General features: G+C 39.2%; 1 protein-coding gene across 1 annotated transcript in view; it reads right to left on the minus strand.

Moving 5' to 3' along the window:
- HYCC1 (hyccin PI4KA lipid kinase complex subunit 1) overlaps positions 1-16,515 on the minus strand; it is a 98,484-nt gene extending 81,969 nt beyond the window's left edge. The window contains exon 1 of the mRNA XM_028119350.2: positions 16,326-16,515. The gene's annotated coding sequence lies outside the window, so the exon portion shown is untranslated. The remainder of the gene's footprint in view (positions 1-16,325) is intronic.
- Positions 16,516-20,866: the final 4,351 nt, after the last annotated feature.

Raw genomic sequence — 20,866 nt, forward strand, 5'->3', positions numbered from 1 at the left:
AATCACTGCAATTTTACAAATAGAAAAGCAACCACTTTTTACAAGGTAGGAGGTACAGAGACATGAATCCAGGGCAATATATTAGAATATAAACCCGGGGTTGGGGAGAGAGCTTGCATAAGGAGGCTACTGGAAAGTATGGCAAGGAGTGGAGTGCAAAATCAGAACTTTTAGAAGTCTGCTACAGTTGGAGACACCCCTGGCCTAAAGGTGCTCGGGTGGCTAAGCAGTGCAGAATCCCAGGTGGGACAGTGTGGTCTCAGGATCCCCAGGGTCACAAAAAGAACGGGGGTGCCTGATTGAGGCAGAGTTCCCAAGCATCAGAGCGGGAAAGCTGACCGAAAACTGCAAGTCTAGGCGCTGGCTTTCTGCTCAGTGTTGCCATAAACCACAAACCCTGGCATGGTAGGACGACCACTGTCAGAGCAGGGGCCCAGCAAAAAGCAGAAGCCTGGCAAGACCCCTCTCCATACCCCCACCTCACCCAATGAATCTACATATTCAATGCAATCTCTATCAAAATATCATCAACATTTTTCACAGAGCTGGAACAAACAGTCCTAAAATTGGTATGGAACCAGAAAAGACCCAGAATAGCTAAAGAAATGTTGAAAAAGAAAACTAAACCTGGTGTCATCACAATTCCAGACTTTAATCTCTAATACAGAGCTGTATCATCAAGAGAGTATGGTACTGGCACAAAAAAACAGACACATAGATCAATGGAACAGAACAGAGAACCCAGAAATGGACCCTCAACTCTATGGTCACCTCATCTTTGACAAAGCAGGAAAGAATATCAACGGAAAAAAAGACAGTCTCTTCAACAAATGGTGTTGGGAAAATTGGACCATTTTCTTACACCATACACAAAAATAAACTCAAAATGGATGAGAAACCTAAATGTGAGGAGGAATCCATCAAAATCCTAGAGAACACAGGCAGCAATTTCTGTGACCTCAACAGCAGCAACTTCTTGCTAGACACATCTTCAAAGGCAAGGGAAACAAAGGCAAAAATAAACTATTGGAACTTCATCAAGATAAAAAGCTTTTGCCCAGCAAAGGAAACAGTTGACAAAACCAAAAGACAATGGACAGAATGGGAGAAGATATTTGCAAATGTCTCATCAGATAAAGGGCTAGTATCCAGAATCTATAAAGAACTTATCAAACTCAACACCCAAAGAACAAATAATCCAATCAAGAAATGGGCAAAAGACATGAACAGACATTTCTCCAAGGAAGAAATAAAACAGACATCACTGGCATCAGGGAGATACAAATCAAAACTACAATGAGGTATCACCTCATACCTGTCACACTGGCTAAAATTAACAATACAAGAAACAACAGGTGTTGGTGAGGATGTGGAGAAAGGAGAACCCTCTTGCACTGTTGGTGGGAATGCGAACTGGTACAACCACTCTGGAAAACAGTATGGAGGTTCCTCAAAAGTTAAAAACAGAGCTATCCTACGGCCCAGCAATTGCACTACTAGATATTTATCCAAAGGATACGAGCATGGTGATTCGAAGAGGCACATGCACCCCAATGTTTATAGCAGCAATGTCCACAATAGCCAAACTATGGAAAGAGCCCAGATGTCCATCAATTGATGAATGGATAAAGATGATGTGGTATTTATAGATGATAGAATATTACTCAGCCATCAAAGAGAATAAAATCTTGTCATTTGCAATGATGTGGATGGAACTAGAGGGTATTATGCTAAGTGAAATAAGTCAGTCAGAGAAAGAAAAATACCATATGATTTCACTCATATGTGGAATTTAAGAAACAAAACAGATGAACATAGGGGAAGGGAAGGAAAAATAAAATAAGATGAAATCAGAGAGGGAGAAAAACCATAAGAGACTCTTAACTATGGGAAACAAACTGAGGGTCGCTGGAGGGGAGTTGGGTCGGGGGGCATTGGGTAACTGGGTGATGGCCATTAAGAAGGGCACTTGATGTAATGAACACTGGTGGTTATATGCAACTGATGAATCACTAAACTCTACCTCTGAAACTAATAATACGCTATATGTTAACTAAATTGATTTTAAATAAATAAAAACAAATAAACGTATTTATAGAGCTTATCACAGACTACCTTTTTTAAATGTTACAAATATTTTCCCAGTTTTGTCATTTGTCTTTTAGTTTTGTTTTTGGTATTTTCACTGTATAGAAAGTTTTACATTTTTACATAATCAAGTCTGATAATCATTTCCTTTATTAATACTGAATTTTGCTTCATAAAAATTTTCTCCAATGTTTTCCTCTAGAGTTATTACAGTTTTATTTTTTATATGATAAATCATTAATACTTCTGGATTTTTTTACATATATACACACACAGTGTGAATCTAACCTATTCTCGCCAAATGAATAACCAGTTATGTCAACACCATTTATTCAATCATTTCCCAAAGGTAAGAATTGGTACATTTAATATATATTAAATTGTCATATACATGGGTCTGTTTCTGGACTCTTTATTTCAATGATCTTTTTGATTATTCCTGCATCTCTACCACACTATTTTAACTACTATAATTTAAGTGACTTTATTGGTTAGAAACTAATTAAGTGCATATTATAGTAAAATCCAAGTAACAATGACTTAAACAAGATAAATTCTATTTCCTTCTCATTAAAAATGAGTGGGAAGAGACTGGCAACCAGGGCTGGTATGGTGGCACAGCTGTCAGTTTTGCTCTACTATCCTAGCAAAATTGCTTCCATCCTCAAGGCTACTTCACATTTCAAGATGGCAACTATAGCTATCCTGCTCACATTCCAGGAAAAAGGTTAAGGAGGGAAAAGGATGTCCTCCTCCTTTCTTTTAAGGAGACTTCCTTCCCTGAGCCCCTTTTAACTTACACATATAGCAATGCTTGCTTTGGCAGCACATATACACATATAGCTCATGGCCAGAATTTAGTACTGATGGACACACACAGCATTATGGGATGCTAAGCAAAATCACCTTTAGCAGGGTGACACACAGTTCACTAGTTAATTTAGTTTTCCCTATCCTCAGAACTCTGGTAACTGCTTCCAAATGATGAAAGAGCAAGTGTTCTACTTTTGTATATGTTCAAAATTTTTCTCTTTCAGCAAAGTATCTCAAAACACTATAAAGGAGTTGACTAAACACAGCACTATTTAATATATAGTCCAATTTTTAAAAAAGGCAAAAAATGCATATCTATCTAGCTTATGGCTAAAGCATGTGGTGAAAAAGGCTGAAAATAACTGAGGCAACTCATTATGATTGGTTGATGATCAGAGGGTATGGCAACTATCAAAGCAATAGGCATGAGCCAAAGGATACACTGCTCTGACCCTGTTGATTATAACACAGGCAAAGTAATGTTGCTAAGATTATGTACAAGCAATTAGTTCAAATCAACATTGTATTAAAAAGTATTTTATTCAGTCTTCTTCTTCCAGTTTCTACTTTGAAAAAGCAACCAGGTCTATTGGGAGAGGCTCTTGAACACTTAAGAACACAAATACCCCATAAACACTTTCTCCTTGCCAAACCAAGCAAACTCAACTGAACTAAAGAATCAGCCAGCTGCTTGCCATTGCCTGTACTGTGGGGGGCAATGAAAAGAGACGAATAGTTATTACTTTCTCCACTGAGCCATCCAAATTTCTATAATTTGGGTATAATTCTATAATTAAATTTCTATAATTTCCCCCACGTCTTGCCTGGGGGAAGTGTGTAAAAGTTTTAAGGTTTTGGCACTGAGCACTGCAAACTGTTCCTTGGGGATATGTACATTAAGGCCATTTGGGATTTTGCTACATCCAAGCAGAAAAGTCACCCATATTAGTTTGCTAGGGTTGCTGTAACAACGTACCAGACTGTGGCCTAAACAACAGAAATTTATTTTCTCACATTTTCCGGAGGCTAGAAGTCCAAGCTCAAGGTGTCAGCAGGGTTGGTTCCTACTGAGAGTCATAAGGAAAGGATCTGTTCCAGGCCTTCCTCCCTGGCTTGTAGTCCTAGTCTCCCGGTGTTTTCACATCATCTTCAGTCTGTGCAAGTCCTGTCCCAATTTCCTCTTATAAGGACACCAGTAATATGGGATTGGGGCCCACCCTGATTACCTCATTTTAACTTAATTCCCTCTATAAAGACCCCATCTCCAATTATGGTTACATTCTGAGGTCCTGCGTATTAGGGCTTCAACGTATAAAAGGGGGCAGGAGACATGATTCAGCCCATGATGCAGTTTATTCAGCTGCTATAAACTAGGGTTGTAGCAAGTAATCTCACTCTCTTTTCTTGTACTAGAGGTGTTTAAAAACCATCCATTTATCCATAAACTATTGAATGTCTACTATGTCCTAGATGCTAGGTTTACAAAACTGAATATGACATAGTCCCAGACTTGAGGGATTCATGGTCCACTAGGAGAGACAAGTTAAACCTAAAACATAGCAAGAGTGAGTGTCCTTTAATCCCTTTTGAAATAAAGCAAGGCAAATCAGGGTATAAGCAAATAAAATAAAAACAAATGTTATGAGGAAATGGGGAGGAATGTAAAAGAAAGCCCAATGTAAATTTTATCTTGCAATCATTTTGCTATCATTTGCCCCTTTTTCCTCTCTCTTTCCCCAAAATTATAGCATACAGAAATACACTTTCCAAAGCATAGCTCTACTTTAATTTCTTCAAAGCTTTTTGCATTCTAAATGGCAGTTTTCCCTGCTCTAATGCTGGGAACAAAGGAAGAGAGAAATGTTAAGAGAACCAAATTCCAGCTGACTTGTGGGTTGAGTTGATGTCTTAGAGTGAGTCACTGCCCTTTCGTAAACTGGAATGAAACTCTCAACCATTAATAAAGTCTGCCAATAGGGGCTCAGATGTTCAATTCGAAAATGATGGGGGCAAAGGGAGGGTGCAAAGAGAAAATGCAAGTAAGCACAGTTAATGAAGGTAATGTGTACTGGCACAGCTGTAATAGTAAAATCAACAGATCTGGACTGTACTACAAAATTCTGCTTGGTTCTTCTCAGTCAGAAACTCAGTAGATCTTTTTAAAATAGTTGTTTATCTTGGTTTAAAAATTATAGGAAGCAAAGCCGCAATAAATAGTTCAGTACGATCATGCTGATTCGTATTAACTGGGTTAACAGTCACTTTGTTTTGGTAGAGGCTGAATTATACATTTTTAAAAAATAAAGTTTTCAATAATATTAAGTTTTATATGAGTATAACAAAATATAACTTAGATGTTGCTTTGCCATTGAATATGAAACTAAAAGTAGGACAACAAAAATTTCTATCTTGGTTCCTCCCCAAATACTTGAAAGTCCTGTAAGAATGTTTAGAATCCCTAAAGTAGTTTAAGCATTTCTTTTACAATTATGCATTGTTTCTGAAGAAAGGATTTATAACAGAAAACTAAACACCTATTTGGACCTTTTCACCAATAACCAATTCCTGACTGATGGACTCCAAGTGCCATAAATCACATTATATAACTATGAACTCTGGAGCTCTATAATCTGTTGACATGAAAAGTATCTGCCCTGATTACTTCAGGGACCAGCTCAACACCGTTTCCATGAAGAGGCTGGCCTTCCTGAGGTACTACCTAAAACACACCTATGAAGCATATTTGAAGTTCTGATAGTGAAAAGAGTAAGTTTTACCCTTAACTTTCTTGGCCTGTTCTTCCTTTCCCCTCAACCTATCATTATTATGGATTTTAAAAAAAGTCCTTCATCTTCCCAAAAAAAGGAACTTGTTAAAAATTAAATGTTACACATATGGTAGAGAAGCTTATTGAAAGGAATCCTTTTGGGGCGCCTGAGTGGCTCAGTTGGTTAAGTGTCTCCCTTTGGCTCAGATCATAATCCTAGGGTCTTGGGTTGGAGCCCCATGTCTGGCTCCCTGCTGAGCAGGGAGCCTGCTTCTCCCTTTGCCTTTGCCCCCTCCCCTACTTGTGCTCTCACATGCTCTCTCTCTCAAATAAATAAATAAAATCTTTAAAAAAAAAAGGGGGGGGTAATGCCTGGGTGGCTCAGTTGGTTAAGTGTCTGCCTTCAGCTCAGGTCACGATCCCAGGGTCCTGGGATCGAGCCCTGCATGGGGCTCCTTGCTCAGCAGGGAGGCTGCGTCTTCCTCTCCCTCTGCCACTCTCCCCTGCTTGTGCTCTCTCTCTCTCTCTCTCTCTCTCTGTCTCTCTGTCAAATAAATAAATAAATTTTTTTAAAAAAAGGAATCCTTTTATAAAACATTTTAAATACAAAATGCTGTTAACACAAATTACAGCGAGCATAGCTAAAATTTCTCTTCCACTCCTTTCTATTCGAAGAGTAATCATACCTTATGGTCCTTTTGCACCCTTCCTCTCTAATGTTTTAACACAGCTCAATAAATAGAAAAAACAACAGGGCACAACAAATAGTCCAAAAAACTCGTGCTTACTTTCCAGCAAAATACTTAAACCTTCCAATCTCAATGTCACCATTGTGAAAAGTACTGATAACGTCTACATCACAGGAAAGTTTTAGGGATAAAAATAATACAAATAAAGCACTGGTACACCATAGATGCTCAATAATAATAGCTCTAATTATTACTAACAAAATATTTATCAATTGGACAATTGAGAATGCATTTCAGAAGCTTATGGTTCCTAAAAGGGGAGATTGAAGGGCTGGACAGGAGGGAGACTTCATTAGATTCTAATGCTCTCCAGCTACTTCCATCCTTATTTATTCTTCACCGATTAACTTTCTGATTTAGTAGCCTAATCTATTGCCATTGCCTCCAATTATTTCACCACCAATTTATTCCTTAACCCCCTTTACAGTATGTATTTGGTTCTCATCATATACTTTCCATCACCTTAGAAATGACAAATCTATTGTTTTTTTTTCTCAATATTCTTTCTTTTTAACCTTGCCACAAGCATCTTCCTTTCCAAAACTCTAAGACTTCACTGTCCTCAATATTCTGGTTCTATCACCCACATAACCATTCTGACTTTCTGTACTTCTTGAACAGTCCATTTGATATGCACATTTCTACCTTCCCTAATTAGACACTTCTCTCTCCAACCCAGTTCTAAATACTTCTACCTTCCCTTCCATTCCCTTATCGGGACCCACTTGAAGATTCATAATTTCCCAAAATAGTCTCTCCCTCTTCTACACTACTAAGTACTGCTTGGGGGGCTATGTTGCCACTCCATCCACCACAGTAATATCTATGGATTAACGAATCAGCAGGAACGTTGAACTTTTAGTTCAAAAGGGAATATATACCTGGAAAGTTTAAAGAGGTCAGACTGGCAACTTTTTATACCCCCATAGGCAGAGGTGGGGAGTATAGGATGTGTACGTTGATTAGAATCAATACCCTAACTAAATTAATTCTTTACATTTGAAACAGAAAAAAACCCAGGCAAGCTCAAAAAGATTAAAATAGAGTTCATAAGGGGCACCTGGGTGGCTCAGTCAGTTAAGCGTCTGCCTTCGGCTCAGGTCATGATCCCAGGGTCCTGGGATCAAGCCCCATGTCCGGCTCCCTGCTCAGCAGAGATTCTGCTTGTCCCTCTCCCTCTGCCCTTCCCCATGGTTCATGCTCTTGCTCTCTCTCTCGCTCTCAAAATTTAAAAAAAAATCTTTTTAAAAAAATACAGTTCACCCTGAATTGTGCAAGACTGTTGAATCACAGATCTGTACTTCTGAAACAAATAACGCAACATATTTTAAGAAAAAAGAAAAAGAAGATAGCAGGAGAGGAAGAATGAAGGGGAATAAGTCAGAGGGGGAGACGAACCATGAGAGATGATGGACTCTGAAAAACAAACTGAGGGTTCTAGAGGGGAGGAGGGTAGGGGGATGGGTTAGCCTGGTGATGGGTATTAAAGAGGGCACATTCTGCATGGAGCACTGGGTGTTATGAACAAACAAAGAATCATGGAACACTACATCAAAAACAAATGATGTAATATATGGTGATTAACATAACAATAAAAAATTTTTTAAAAAATACAGTTCATAATTGCTTGCCCAATTTAAGCACTTTTAAGGCTTACATTATTCTCTCAAATTTCCAAGCCTAAACATCATTCTATAAAAGAGTAAATGTAAATTTTCCAATACCTGAAGCCTCAAATAATTTTCATAGTACAGTTTAAGAACTCATATACAATGTTTTCATTAAGTCAAGTACAAATAACTGAACGAATCTTTATGCATTTATAGGAGAAAGCAACTAATGTTCATCACAGTTAATCAAAAGACCTTTTGTTCAGGAAAACAAACACCAAACAAATACCACTTAACATTTACTACTAAAAGGCTATCCTGATGCAAGCCTCAATAATGACAAATATTTAAACTAAAATGGAAAAGTACTATTTCCACAACTTCTGGAAATTTTATCTGTGTTGCACTTAACATTCTTTACAAGGTACAAACAGGATTCAGGAATGCAACTTGATCTTGAATCCCCAATAAATTAAAATGTAAATTATATATAGTACATTATACATTTATCATCCCGTTCCCATTCCGGGAACTTCTACCATAACCATACTTGGATGTATTTGTTAAAATATGATGTCATACAGAACAGACAAGTAGTAATTATGATACGGTTACAAAAAGCTGAAATTAATTGGGCAAAAAGGAAAACAATAAGACACTCAAATAAAATAGTTAAATTTATTTCTCAGTAACTGAGAATAAGGAAAGAGTATTATTAAGGAAAAATTAGGGTCCTGATTAAAAACATGAGCTATGGCATCAGAGAGGAATTCAGCTTGAACTCTCTACTACTAACTAGTTGCTGATTTTGAACAAGTTTTTTAACCTCTTTGAGTCTCAGTTTCTTTATCTGTAGAATAAGGATAATAATACTTATATCTCATAAAGTTGTACACAGATTAAATAAAATTAACTATGCAAAGTACTTAGAAAGTAGCATATAGGAAAATCTCAATAAATTGTATTCAATCCAAAAGGCCTAGCCATTTTTATAGCTAAACTATTTCAGGCCTTAAGGAAGAGATTAATTGTCAGAGCATATAAAAAGATGGAAAGCTTCTCTATCTCTCTCTCTCTTTTTAAGGATTTATTTATTTATTTGAGAGAGAGAGCATGCATGGGGGGAAGGGGGAGAGGGAGAGAATCTCCAGCAGACTCCCCACTGAGTGGGGAGCTGGATGTGGGGCTCAATCTCACCACCCTGAGATCATGACCTGAGCTGAAATCAAGAATCAGAAGCTTAACTGATTGAGCCACACAGGTGCCCCTCTCCCTTTTTTTATTTTGCAAAGCTAGTACATTCAGAAACTTAAAACCTGAAAAAGATAATATAAGAGGAATACTAAAGACAATCTGACATAGCAATCAAATCTAGCACTACTTTAAAGACATATGCCATTATCAAGTTGCCTTTACTCCAAAGACAGCAATTGTTTGGTTAAATCTACTAGGAAGTCCTCTACCATAATTCATCAACCAATAGGTAAAAGAAGAAAAACCATATGATCCACCTCAACGTACATCACAAGGGTATGTGATCAAATTCAGGATCTTCTTCCAATTAAATCTCAATTCCAAAAAGGAATTAAGGAAGACTATTTTTTTAACACGCTAAAAAATAAAGTTGTCAGAAAGAATACATAACTGTGAAACACTAAAGGCATTCTCACTCAAATGAGAAACAAGCCAAAGATGCTCACTATTCACTAATATAATTTAACATTACTCTAGCAATTTAATGTAAAACACAAAATAAGGATTAAATATTGGCAAAACAAAATTATTATCATTTACAAATGCTGTAATTGCTGTATTACAAAGTCCAATAAAAACCTAAGAATTAAGGGGCACCTGGGTGACTCAGTCAGTTGAGCATCCAACTCTTGACTTTGGCTCAGGTCATGATCTCAAGGTCCTGGGATGGAGCCCCACATCTGGCTCCCTGCTCAGCAGGGAGTCTGCCTGAGATTCTCTCTCTCTTTCCTTCTGATCCTCATCCCCACGCTGATGTGCACTCTCTCTCTCTCAAATAAATAAATTTAAACAATCTTAAAAAAAACTATAGAATTAAGAATTTCATGACCAGTTAGAAAACAGTATACCTAAGTCACCCACTTTTCTGTGTTCCATTGGGAAGATGCCATACTCTTTAAAATACAATGAAAAAAGATTCCACTGGAATAGCAATTTTTAAAATATCAAAAACTTACTTTAAAAATAGGCAGAACCACATGAAGAAAACTATAAAACACTAAGTCATTTTAAACTGACTTGGGGGCACCTGGCTCCTCAGTCAGTAGTGTGTGACTCTTGGTCTCAGAACTGTGAGTTCAAGCCCAATGTTGGGGTAGAGTTTATTTAATAAAAAAATAAGAAAATAATTTTATTAAAATGACTTGAGATGATGAAAATATTGTAAAGATATCACACTTATCTCAAAAAAATTAATTTGAAATTCCACTGGGGATTTTTTGAGATCTTAATAAATTGAATTAAAGGTAATCTGAAAAAAGAAATATATGAGAAATGCTAAAAATGTTTTGAGAACAAGAAGAGGAATTCACACAACCCTATAGTAAGATAATTAAAAAGCTGCAATAAACTAAGACTGTTTAAAATTACTGGAGCAAAAAATAAACAGCCCCATGAAGCAGAATAGAAAGCCTAGGAAAAAACTCATATATATATATCTCTATATATATCACTAATCCTAGGAAAAAAATCACATATATATGTGTATATATATGTCACTAATAATCAATGAAATTTAAAAATATAGAAGATACAACTTTTCATGTCAAAATGGCAGTTTTTTAATTCATAGTGCTGGAAATGGAGAAATTGCCAGCATTCTCAAGCATAACCAAAAAAATGAATATTAAGCCTTTCTGGAAAGCAATCTATTATTATTTATTAAAAATAATTAAAATATGCATATCTTTTGATGTCAGAATTTATCCTAAGGAAATAAAGATATGGGCAATGATTAATCTATCAGGCTAACTGCTATACTATTCATTCAGAATTACTGGAAAGAGCTTAAATTTTCAACAACATAAATAAATGATAGTAAATCCATATTCTAGAATATTAACCATAGATTTAAAATGATGTTTTGCCGTAAAATAATATTTTATTGACTCAGATAAGCATTCATTCAATTAAGTGAAAATAATCTAGTAACAAAACAGCATGTACAAAAAAAAAACATAGTACATACAGTATGGTTTCTTTTTGTTAAAAAAAAAGTAAATACCCATTAAAAAGAACTTATAAAGATATTCACTAATGTGTTAATAATTATCTCTGGGTAGAGGCATCATAAATGTTATTTATCATTTATGCATTCCTAAATTTTCCAAATTTCCTACAGTTATTATATCTTAATTAATAATTAGGAAAATACAGGATGTTTACAAAATTGCTGTCACTATAGTAACAATAGTATCTAAAATCATGCTAACATTGATTTTAGGCTGCACCAAAATTAGGGATGCCTACTGTCTAAGTCAGATCATACTTTGATACTCTAATCACAATGAAAGAAATTTTCAGAACTTTAGAAATCAGACAAAAGTTTTCGCTCCACATTTATTTATGATCAAGTATAATGTCCAATAACATTTAGAATTAACCATTTTGCTTTCGGCCCCCTGTTAAAGGTAAGAATCAAAAGTTAGGAATAAGCCCTGGACATCAGAACTGGTAGAGCTCAACTTTTAAATACATCCAAATACTGAGGGGGGGGGGGAAGAAAGAGAGAAAGAAAGAAAGACGAAAGAAAAGAAAAGAAAAGAAAAGAAAAGGAAGGAAGGAAGGAAGGAAGGAAGGAAGACGAAAGAAAGAAAGACGAAAGAAAGAAAGAAAAGGAAGGAAGGAAGGAAGAAAAGAAAAAAAGAAGGGAGGGAGGGGAGGAAGGAAGGAAGGAGGGAAGGGAGGGAGGGAGGGGAATATAAATATTACCTTTCTCAGGATAGAAAGTGTGGACCTTTGACAACTTCTAATCACAACTCTTCTCAGTCTCATATGGGAGACAGAGCAATGATTTTATCCTCCAATGTATTTAAAAAGCATATATCCAAAGGGCAAGCAAACAGGATTTCTTCTGAGCATAAAGATGATTTTCAAACGTTAAATATTCTCTTTCCTCAGTGCAGACATGCAGCCTAACTTCAAAAGGACCAGAAAGACTCTGGCAGTACTTGGCTCTCAGTAACAAGCAATAGTCAAACTGCTAATTCCATCTGCTCCCCTCCAAAAAATGACAAATCATTACATGGTGATGCCAGGGGTCCCAGGCTCCATTTAAGGAGTTTTCCAGAGTGACATCCATTTCCACAATATTAAGATGCTAATTTTTTTTGTGAGTACTTCAAATTTAATACTACATGATGACAACATGGATGCTGATAACAAAGAAATGTGCTATCTTTAACATCATATTCTTTGTTGTTTCCAAATTGTCTTCCTTTGTTATTTGTCAAAGCTGTGAATGTCATCCATTTCCATCTCCTCAGGGACTCAGTTCCAGTAAATATCTCATCTTTCCTAAATCTCTTACTTCTCACTTTCTTTATGCATGTAAAGAAACAAACATAATATTTCTTCAACCTGTATCCCTCTTCAGTGGTTTTCAACCTTGCCTGCACGTTGGAATTACCCAGGGAACTTTAATATATATACCTGTGAAACTAATCTGTAGTAACAAAAAGTAATCAGTGGTTTCCTGAGGATGAGAGGGAGAAATTACAAAGGGACATAAGGAAACTTTTGGAGGTGATGGGTATGTTCGTTATTTTGATTGCAGTGATAGTTTTACAAATGAAAACCTACGTCAAACATTAAATTGCACACTTTAAATACATGTAGTTTATTACATGCCAATTATATTACAACAAAGCTGTTGAAATAAATATAATGCCCAGGTTCCACCTCAACCCCAAATTGGGATGGGCTTTCCCCTGGAAATCAAGATTCTTAAAAGCTCCCCAGATAACTGTAAATGTGCAGCTAGGAATGAGAACCACTGCTCTATAGCTATCATTCTCTTCCTTCTTCAGTTTTCTTGAAATGCCTCACTCAAGTATATCTACTTTATCATCACCCATTCTTTTCAGTCTTCCAACAACTGTCCTCTGAACTCTACACAGTTAAAACTGTACTTGTTAAAGTCACCTATGGAATCCTGACCAATTCCCTTGTCCCTGGAGTACCCCTCTTACCTGACACCTCTTACAGCATCAAAGTTGTTGAACCATTCCACCTCTATTTGAAATTCTCTCCTTCCTTAGCATCTTTCTCAATGTTCCTCCTACCTTTCTAACTACTACTCTTCTATCTCTTTCACACTATTTTTCTACCCATTTCTGCTTTTTATCACTCTGTTCTCCAGCTTTGATCATACTAAAAGCCTTCCCTGAATCATTTCAATATAACCAAATCAGTATAACCAATTGTATTGTATTCAATATAACCAAATCAATACAGCTTCAGTTCAACCCCCAATCTGCCCTGTAATCCTGATTTCCTTTACAAGTTCCATGCCCATGGATCCAAACATCTAATTGACATCTTCACCTGAATGCTCCACAGCTTCCTCAAATTCAAAAAACCCCAAAGAGAACTTATCATCTTCCCTCCATCTTCCCTCACTTCCAATTATTAGAACCAAGTAAAATCCTCAGGGTCCTGATTCCTCCTCCTTTCTTCCCAAACGTGACAAGACCTATCAGATTCTACCTCACTCTGCCAGGGTGAGAGTCTCAAACAAAAATTCATTAAATGGCTTCTTACTCATCACCTTCAATCCAATCCCTGTAGCCAAGGAAACCATGCCCTGGTCTGGAGCTCTACCACCCTCACTATTCTCATCTTCCACCATTTCCTTATCTAACCCCTGCATTCAAGCCATGTTAATGTCAATGTTATTACTGACTTTGTCATTGACAATGACTTCTCTAAACTGTCATAGTTTCTCATGCTTCCTTGCCTTCTCACTTATTCTCCTCTTGGAAAGTTACTAACCTCCTGCACTTGGCTAAATTATATTTCAAAACTGTACTGTGTGCTCCTGACTCTACCTACATCCAAACTGATTTAGCCATCTCCTACCCTGCTGCTCCCTTACTACACTAGGCATATCTCTATTCACATTTATCACATGGTATTATAACACTTACTTGATCTGTCTTGTACATCAGAGAGTAAATTTCTTGATGACAAGAACTATGACATTCATTTCTGCCTTAGAACCTATTCAGCCTGGGACAGTGCAAAGTAAATATATGTTTGACAAAATTTCAATTATTTACAAAATGTAAACTTGATACCCCCAAATGGTACTGATACTAACATTTTTCAAAGATTTTAAATATTCATTATAAAATAAGTATCACACAACAGGATCCTGAATAAAACAGAGGTGACTATATGTTTAAACTCTGTCAAAACAACACCACTCTAAGAAATGCAACCAAGATCAGATTTCATAAAATAGAAACACAACAAAGAAAGCATAGCAGGAATAACATACTGAGCTAACCAACACCTTATCTGGGTGTCTATATCCAAGTACTGCTCATGTTGATAATTAAGAGGTTTTATAATCCCTCTATGATAATAATAGTAAATCTAAAAAGAATAAAATAAGCCAAATCCAGAATTTTTTAATCTAAATATATGATGGTTCTCCCTTTAGCCACTTTATGTAAATGAATTATTTGAATAAATGACTTTAAAGCTACTATTGGCCAAGCAGATCCTAAATTTTTTCTTTCTTTCTTGCCTTTCCCTGCACTTCAAAAAAAAAAAAATGGGACCAATATTCATCCTGTAAACCTTAAAATGTATTAATCCAAGGAAAAGATGCTTATAAATTGGAGGGAGGGCCAGCCAGTCTGTGGGTGTTAGGAAAATGTTCTTATGGAAAACAACCCTCCTGGGTCTATCACATTGACTCAAGGTTACACCGATCCTCATGGCTCTACGCAGATAGGATTTTAAAAGCTGGAAATCTCAAAATGTCAAGTGTTACATGAACCAAAGAGGTGGCATATCGGCTCCCCAAACTACTGTGTGGCCCAAAGGACAAATAATTTGCAAAAGGACAGCTTGGTCCTACTGCCTATCGTACGGTCTCTGAAATTAGTAGCTAGCTGCCTGTGGAACAAACTCCCCCTACCTGAAGAGCGCAGACGCTGCCGGGCGTGTGATAGTGTATTTATCAGAGACCCGATCCTGTGCAGTATGAAACCACTAGGGCAAAATTAAAATCTTTCAGGAATGCCTAAACTTAGGGGTACAGAGCACAATTGTGCACGCTGACGGGCGGATACGCAGTTTTGCTGAAGCGTGCAAACTTGGGGTCTTTTAATGCAACCATTTCCAGACAAAACCCCGACGATTCCCGAGTACGTTAAAAATCAGCCTCGGGGGCGCCTGGGTGGCTCAGTTGGTTAAGCGACTGCCTTCGGCTCAGGTCATGATCCCGGAGTCCCAGGATCGAGTCCCACATCAGGCTCCCGGCTCAGCGGGGAGCCTGCTCCTCCCTCTGACCTTCTCCCCTCTCATACTGTTTCTCTCTCTCTCTCTCTCTCTCAAATAAATAAATAAAATCTTAAAAAAAAAATCAGCCTCGGAAGAGGAATAACTCATAGAAGGGAGCAAGTGCTGAAGAGGGGATCTCCAGTGCAATAACCAAGGAAGGAATCGTAGCCGCTTTCTGAATCTCACCGCCCTACGAGACACCAAAGACCCAGGCGAATGCTGCTTTTAAAGATGGGGGGGGGGTTTGACGGTGACCATTTTGGTCACTAGACGGATAGCGGTAACCTCCCTGGAGGGGGAGAGGCCAGGCCAGAGCACAAGCTGCGGCGGGATGGGGGTGGGGGGCCGCCGCAGAGGGGCGGCGTGTCCGGCCGAGGCGGCTGTACCCTGGGCACGCCCGGAGTCTGGACTGCTCCTTGCTGGGAAAGAGAAAGACCCGAGTCCAGGCGCACAAAGCTGCCGCCGCCCAGGCAGCAAACGGGCTGCGCCCAACTTCGGGGCGAGCAGCCGCCGGCCGCAGCCCACTCACCAACCCGGCTGCTCCGGCCCCTCGGACGCCCCTAGCGCCCAGCGCCTTCTCGCGCCCACCCGCGGCGCCTCGCGAGGGAGCCGTTACCCCCAACGAAGGCGCCGCCCCGGGGACAAAGTCCTGGTCCCCTCCCCGCCGCCCTCGCCCCGGCTCCTCCCTGACAAAAAAGTTATCGGTCGCCGGCCGCCCTGGGGGCCCGGCGTGGGTCGCTCGGTCGGACTCACCAGAGCGGCTCCCCGACCTCCACCTCCAGAACCTCGAGTTGTCTGACTCGCAGCGACAGCGACAGCGGCTGCTGTGCTTTCTCCCGAGTAGCAGCACCACCTGCCCCCCTTCTTCCTAACAGAACGGGTCCCGGCGAGCCATCTTCCCCCTCTGCTCACTGACTGACAACCCAGCCGGGAGAGCCGCCACTGCCGCCAGCCACTCTGACAGGCACGGCTAGGGACCCGTCCCCAGGCAGCCAACCACCACCGCCCCACTCCGGTTCGGCCTATCGCCATGCCCTGGGGCGGGACCAGAACAACTTCTTTACCAATAAGAATCTTCCTCTGCTAGGCCTGGGGCGGAGCCAAGAGATGGGCGGGAGGGCGACTTGGATGGGCGTGGTCTGAGCCCTGGGCGTGGTCGGGGCGCCAAAGAGAAAATGATTGACCGTAGTATTTGCTGCAGGGCTAGTGAAGAGTGATCTGTTAGCGTTTCTCAGACCCGGAGCCAATAGGATTTACAGCCCTCTCAGAAGAAAATAAGCCTTTCGGAGTGATATTGACCATAATCACGGAAAATAAACTAACATATTTTAATTTCTTGGTCAGGAGGATTTACTTCCCAGTAATTCGAGTCACAAGAATTTATTAAAATCTTAATAAATACCAGGAGGGAAAAAATGTACACTTTTGCAAAATGGTCATAAAAACTCTTCCTACCTTATTATACATTGCTTTTGGCCTTGGCCTGGAAAAAGTCAAGCACAACTCCCCAACTTTCGTTCCATGGGCTATTTTTATTTTCTCTATATTCCCTCCCTACTCTTCTCCCAAACACATACTAAATATTTTGTGTCGCTACCGGAACCTAAGCACATCTGAACCAGCTCCTATATATATGGTCCCTCTGTTTTTGACCTTGTCACCTCCTCCTATCACATCCGTCTCAAGTGCAGACAGAATTAATTAGAAGAGAAATGGACTTCATCCTGGAAGACAGGAAGTCATTCTGGGTTTACACCAGAAAGGGGAAGGACTTTAAAGCAGGCACAAAATGATCTTTTTAAACATGCCAAATACATGAATAACAAGCACATACATAAGAAAATACTTGATATCAAACAGGCTTCAAGCAAACAATTTCAGGTAACCATTAGGGCAGTCAGCATCTCCTTTCCAAGAGCATAGCCAAATTTATAAGCAAATAATAACAAAATACAGTGATAGGGCAATAGAGCTAGGCTCAATGAGCAAGGGAAACACAAAGGAAGAAATTATTGTGTTTAGGAAGGTCAAGGAATTTCACAAGGAAGGTAATGTTTGAGTTGGATCTTAAAAGGTAAATAGGAGTTTGCCAGAAAACAAAGTCAAAGGGCATTTCAGTAAAAAGGAACAGCATGTTCAAAGGCATCAAGTTATAAAAGGGCACTGAGGGGTTGGAGAACATTGAGAAAGTGGGTGGGACTGAAGGTAAGTAGCAGCCAAAAATTAAGATAGAGCACAAGGTTGAGATGAGATTGTAAAAGGCCGCATGAGCTACACTAAGGGATTTAGAAGAACACTGTTCAACAGAGCTTTCTGCAATGATGGAAAAGTCCAGTATTTGTGTTGCCCGATATGATAGCCACTAGCCACTTACAACATGACATAGCTGAGGAAAAATTTTTTTTTTTAAAGAAAGGCAGACTGCCACCTGCAGGGCCTCATTTGGATGTGTCTGGAGTCATAGACGCTTGACTACCCTACCTTCTCTTATAAATGGACCTTGAGAGCTTGTTTATAGGTTCTAGCAGGGGATCGCAGCTACTGGAAGAATGATCTTCCTCTATCAGGGCAAGCTGTCCTCTTACACCTATGTTCTGCTTCAGGAGGGGAACACATGGAACCCTGAGGGAGGAAGGGGACACCCACCCAGCCAGACAGATCAGCCAAACCAACCCTGGCAATCAATGGGATGACAGATGTCACAGCCAGATTGTTCTGACATCAGAAACTCACTTTTTTATCTGGATATGAATCACTGCCATATTGGACATCTCAGGTTTAGACACTGTTCTGCAGGCAATGAGGGACCAACAGAAGCTTTTAATCTGTGGACAACTCAATCAGCTCTCTTCCAAAGGGTGAGAATCCTAAAGACAGCATATACAGTGTCTGTTCTCTTTGAGGGGAATCTTGACAGATCAGACCAGGGTGCTGGCAGAATAAGTTAGGTCAGCTGGGCCAGAGCCTGGCCAGGGGAAGTGTTTGCCCAAAGGAATTAGGGACAGAAAGATCCAGAAAGTATATTATACTCTGACATTTTAGAGAACACAAGAGGTCAAAACCTGAGAAACTGAATTTTGCCATCAAGTCCTGGCAGAATAGGGAGTAGAAGAGTGAGGGGACAGAGGGCAAAAGGAAGCCAGCGGGTCATCTAGAGTAAAAAATAGGAAGAGAGCAAGAGTGAGCAGAGTACAAGCATGCAATTAGTTTTACTGGCCCTTGGCCATGTGAGCCACTGGTGCGATGGCCCGATTTAAAGAGCCAAAGAGTCTGCTGTCAGAAAGGCACAGTAGGACCAGGGCAAGACTCCAGGAGAAACGAAGGCCTGAACCACACCTGTGGAAGTGAGGATGGGAGGGGAGAATATCAACTGACTTCCTCCACTGTGCAAGACGTTCGGCTTGTCAAAGATACCAAGTAACGCTAGAAGCGTAAGCTAGAAGAGTAAGTAGCTGGATAACAAACATAAAAAGTGAGAGTCATCTACTTAACAAAGTAGAAGAGAAGGCGTATGGTGATTTTCTAGACAATAACTGCTTTGTGAGTTCAGAAGAGGGAGCAAGACCTCTCATCAAAGGCAGTCAGGGAAGGCTTCATGGAAAAGGTAAAAACTGAGCTGAATCTTGAAAAATGGGCAGGAATTTGAATCAGAAAAGACTGTGTGAGGAAGAAACTCTTGGAATGCCTGAAAAAGGGATAGAAGAGGGGAAGCACAAGTAACGTTCATAGGGCATGGGAGGCTAGTTGAGCTGGCCAGCGCTTAACAAGCTTGGGGGGGGTGCAGTAATAGAAAATATGCCTTAAAGGCAAATGCAAATGTTCAGATTCTGTCTTCTTGCCTAGTGGCTTCCTGTCTGCTCCTTAGAATTACTTAGGATGCCTTTCAAAAATATCAATGCACAAACCACACCCACACCAAATAAATCAGAAAACTGGAGGGTGGGGCCTGGAAATAGGTTTATTTTAAAAGCCTTCCAAGTGTTCTAACATACAGCCAGAGTTGAGACTAGGGGAATGACATCATAATATTTTACTAATGCTAAATCAGGACTGTGCATACGATGGGCTGAGTAGAGAGAGAGATTGAAAGCTGCCTATGTATATTTACATATTTGTTTCCTTTCTGCAAGAAGACCAAGCAGTTTTTCACCTGACTTCACTTCCCTTTTTCCAGTGGTGAGATGATATAGAAGACAATTTAAGTTAAGTCTGCCTTCTAAGTCAGAATAAAACCAAAACACAAATTTATGTTTGCAATCCACTCTCCTTTCCATCACAATTTATGCATATAAAAATAATTTCCAACAATAACAGTCTGCAGTTAACCATTACACATAACCATTTATATTTTAACAGCAGAGTGCCAGGAAAATGGCTGAGAACATTCCGTTTCAAAAGGGAAATGTTTTTAACTTTCTTTATGAAAGTCAGCATATTCCAGACCCTCCCCACTCATCTTTGCTAATCTCTGATATCTGTAGGCACAATTCTATATTAACTATTAAAACGCATTTACCTTCTCACAAATAAGCTTATTAAAATGCCAGTTGAACATTATAAAGCATGAACGTTTTCCCCATAATATTAAATTTAAGGAAATTTAAGAAAGATTTAGCTCATCTATATTTCTGTTAGAGTCAGCTGGAAAACAGCTAGGTAACATGATGATTTTTTTCCAGTTTTATTGATATATAATTGACATATAAGATTGTGTAAGTTCAAGATGTACTACGTGATGATTTAATATACATATATTGTGAAATGGTTGCCACAATAAGGTTAGTTAACACATCCTTCACCTCACATGGTTACCTTTTTTGTGTGTGTGTGTGGCGAGAACATCTGAGATCTACTCTCTGAGCAACTTTCAAGACCGTAGTCTTGATACAGTATTGTTATTGTATTGATACAGTATTGTTAACTATAATCACCCTGCTGTACATGACAGGCCCAGAACTTACTCATCTTACAACTTGAAGTTTGTACGCTTCGACCAACATCTCCCCGTTTTCCCCAGCCTCTAGCCTTTGACAACCACCAATCTACTCTTTGTTTCTATGTAACATGACTATTTAAAATGGAAGAGTCAGGAGAATTTTGTCTTAGGGGAAAAAAAAACGTGAAAAATATATTACTTTAGTGGTATATTTTTTAAAAAAAAAATTTTAACTCAAAACAAGAAGAATGTGCCTAAGAGGTCATTCTGTCCTGCTGTGCCAGATTACCCTTTTAAGAGAGCTACTCCAGCCAGCATCCCTAGCTGAGGCAGCAGGCTGAGGCATGACCTGTGCATT

This window comes from Eumetopias jubatus, unplaced genomic scaffold (assembly GCF_037043125.1).
Source record: "Eumetopias jubatus isolate StellerSeaLion01/CBP00866 unplaced genomic scaffold, mEumJub1_p1.0 scaffold_14, whole genome shotgun sequence".
NCBI classification, from domain to species: Eukaryota; Metazoa; Chordata; class Mammalia; order Carnivora; family Otariidae; genus Eumetopias; species Eumetopias jubatus.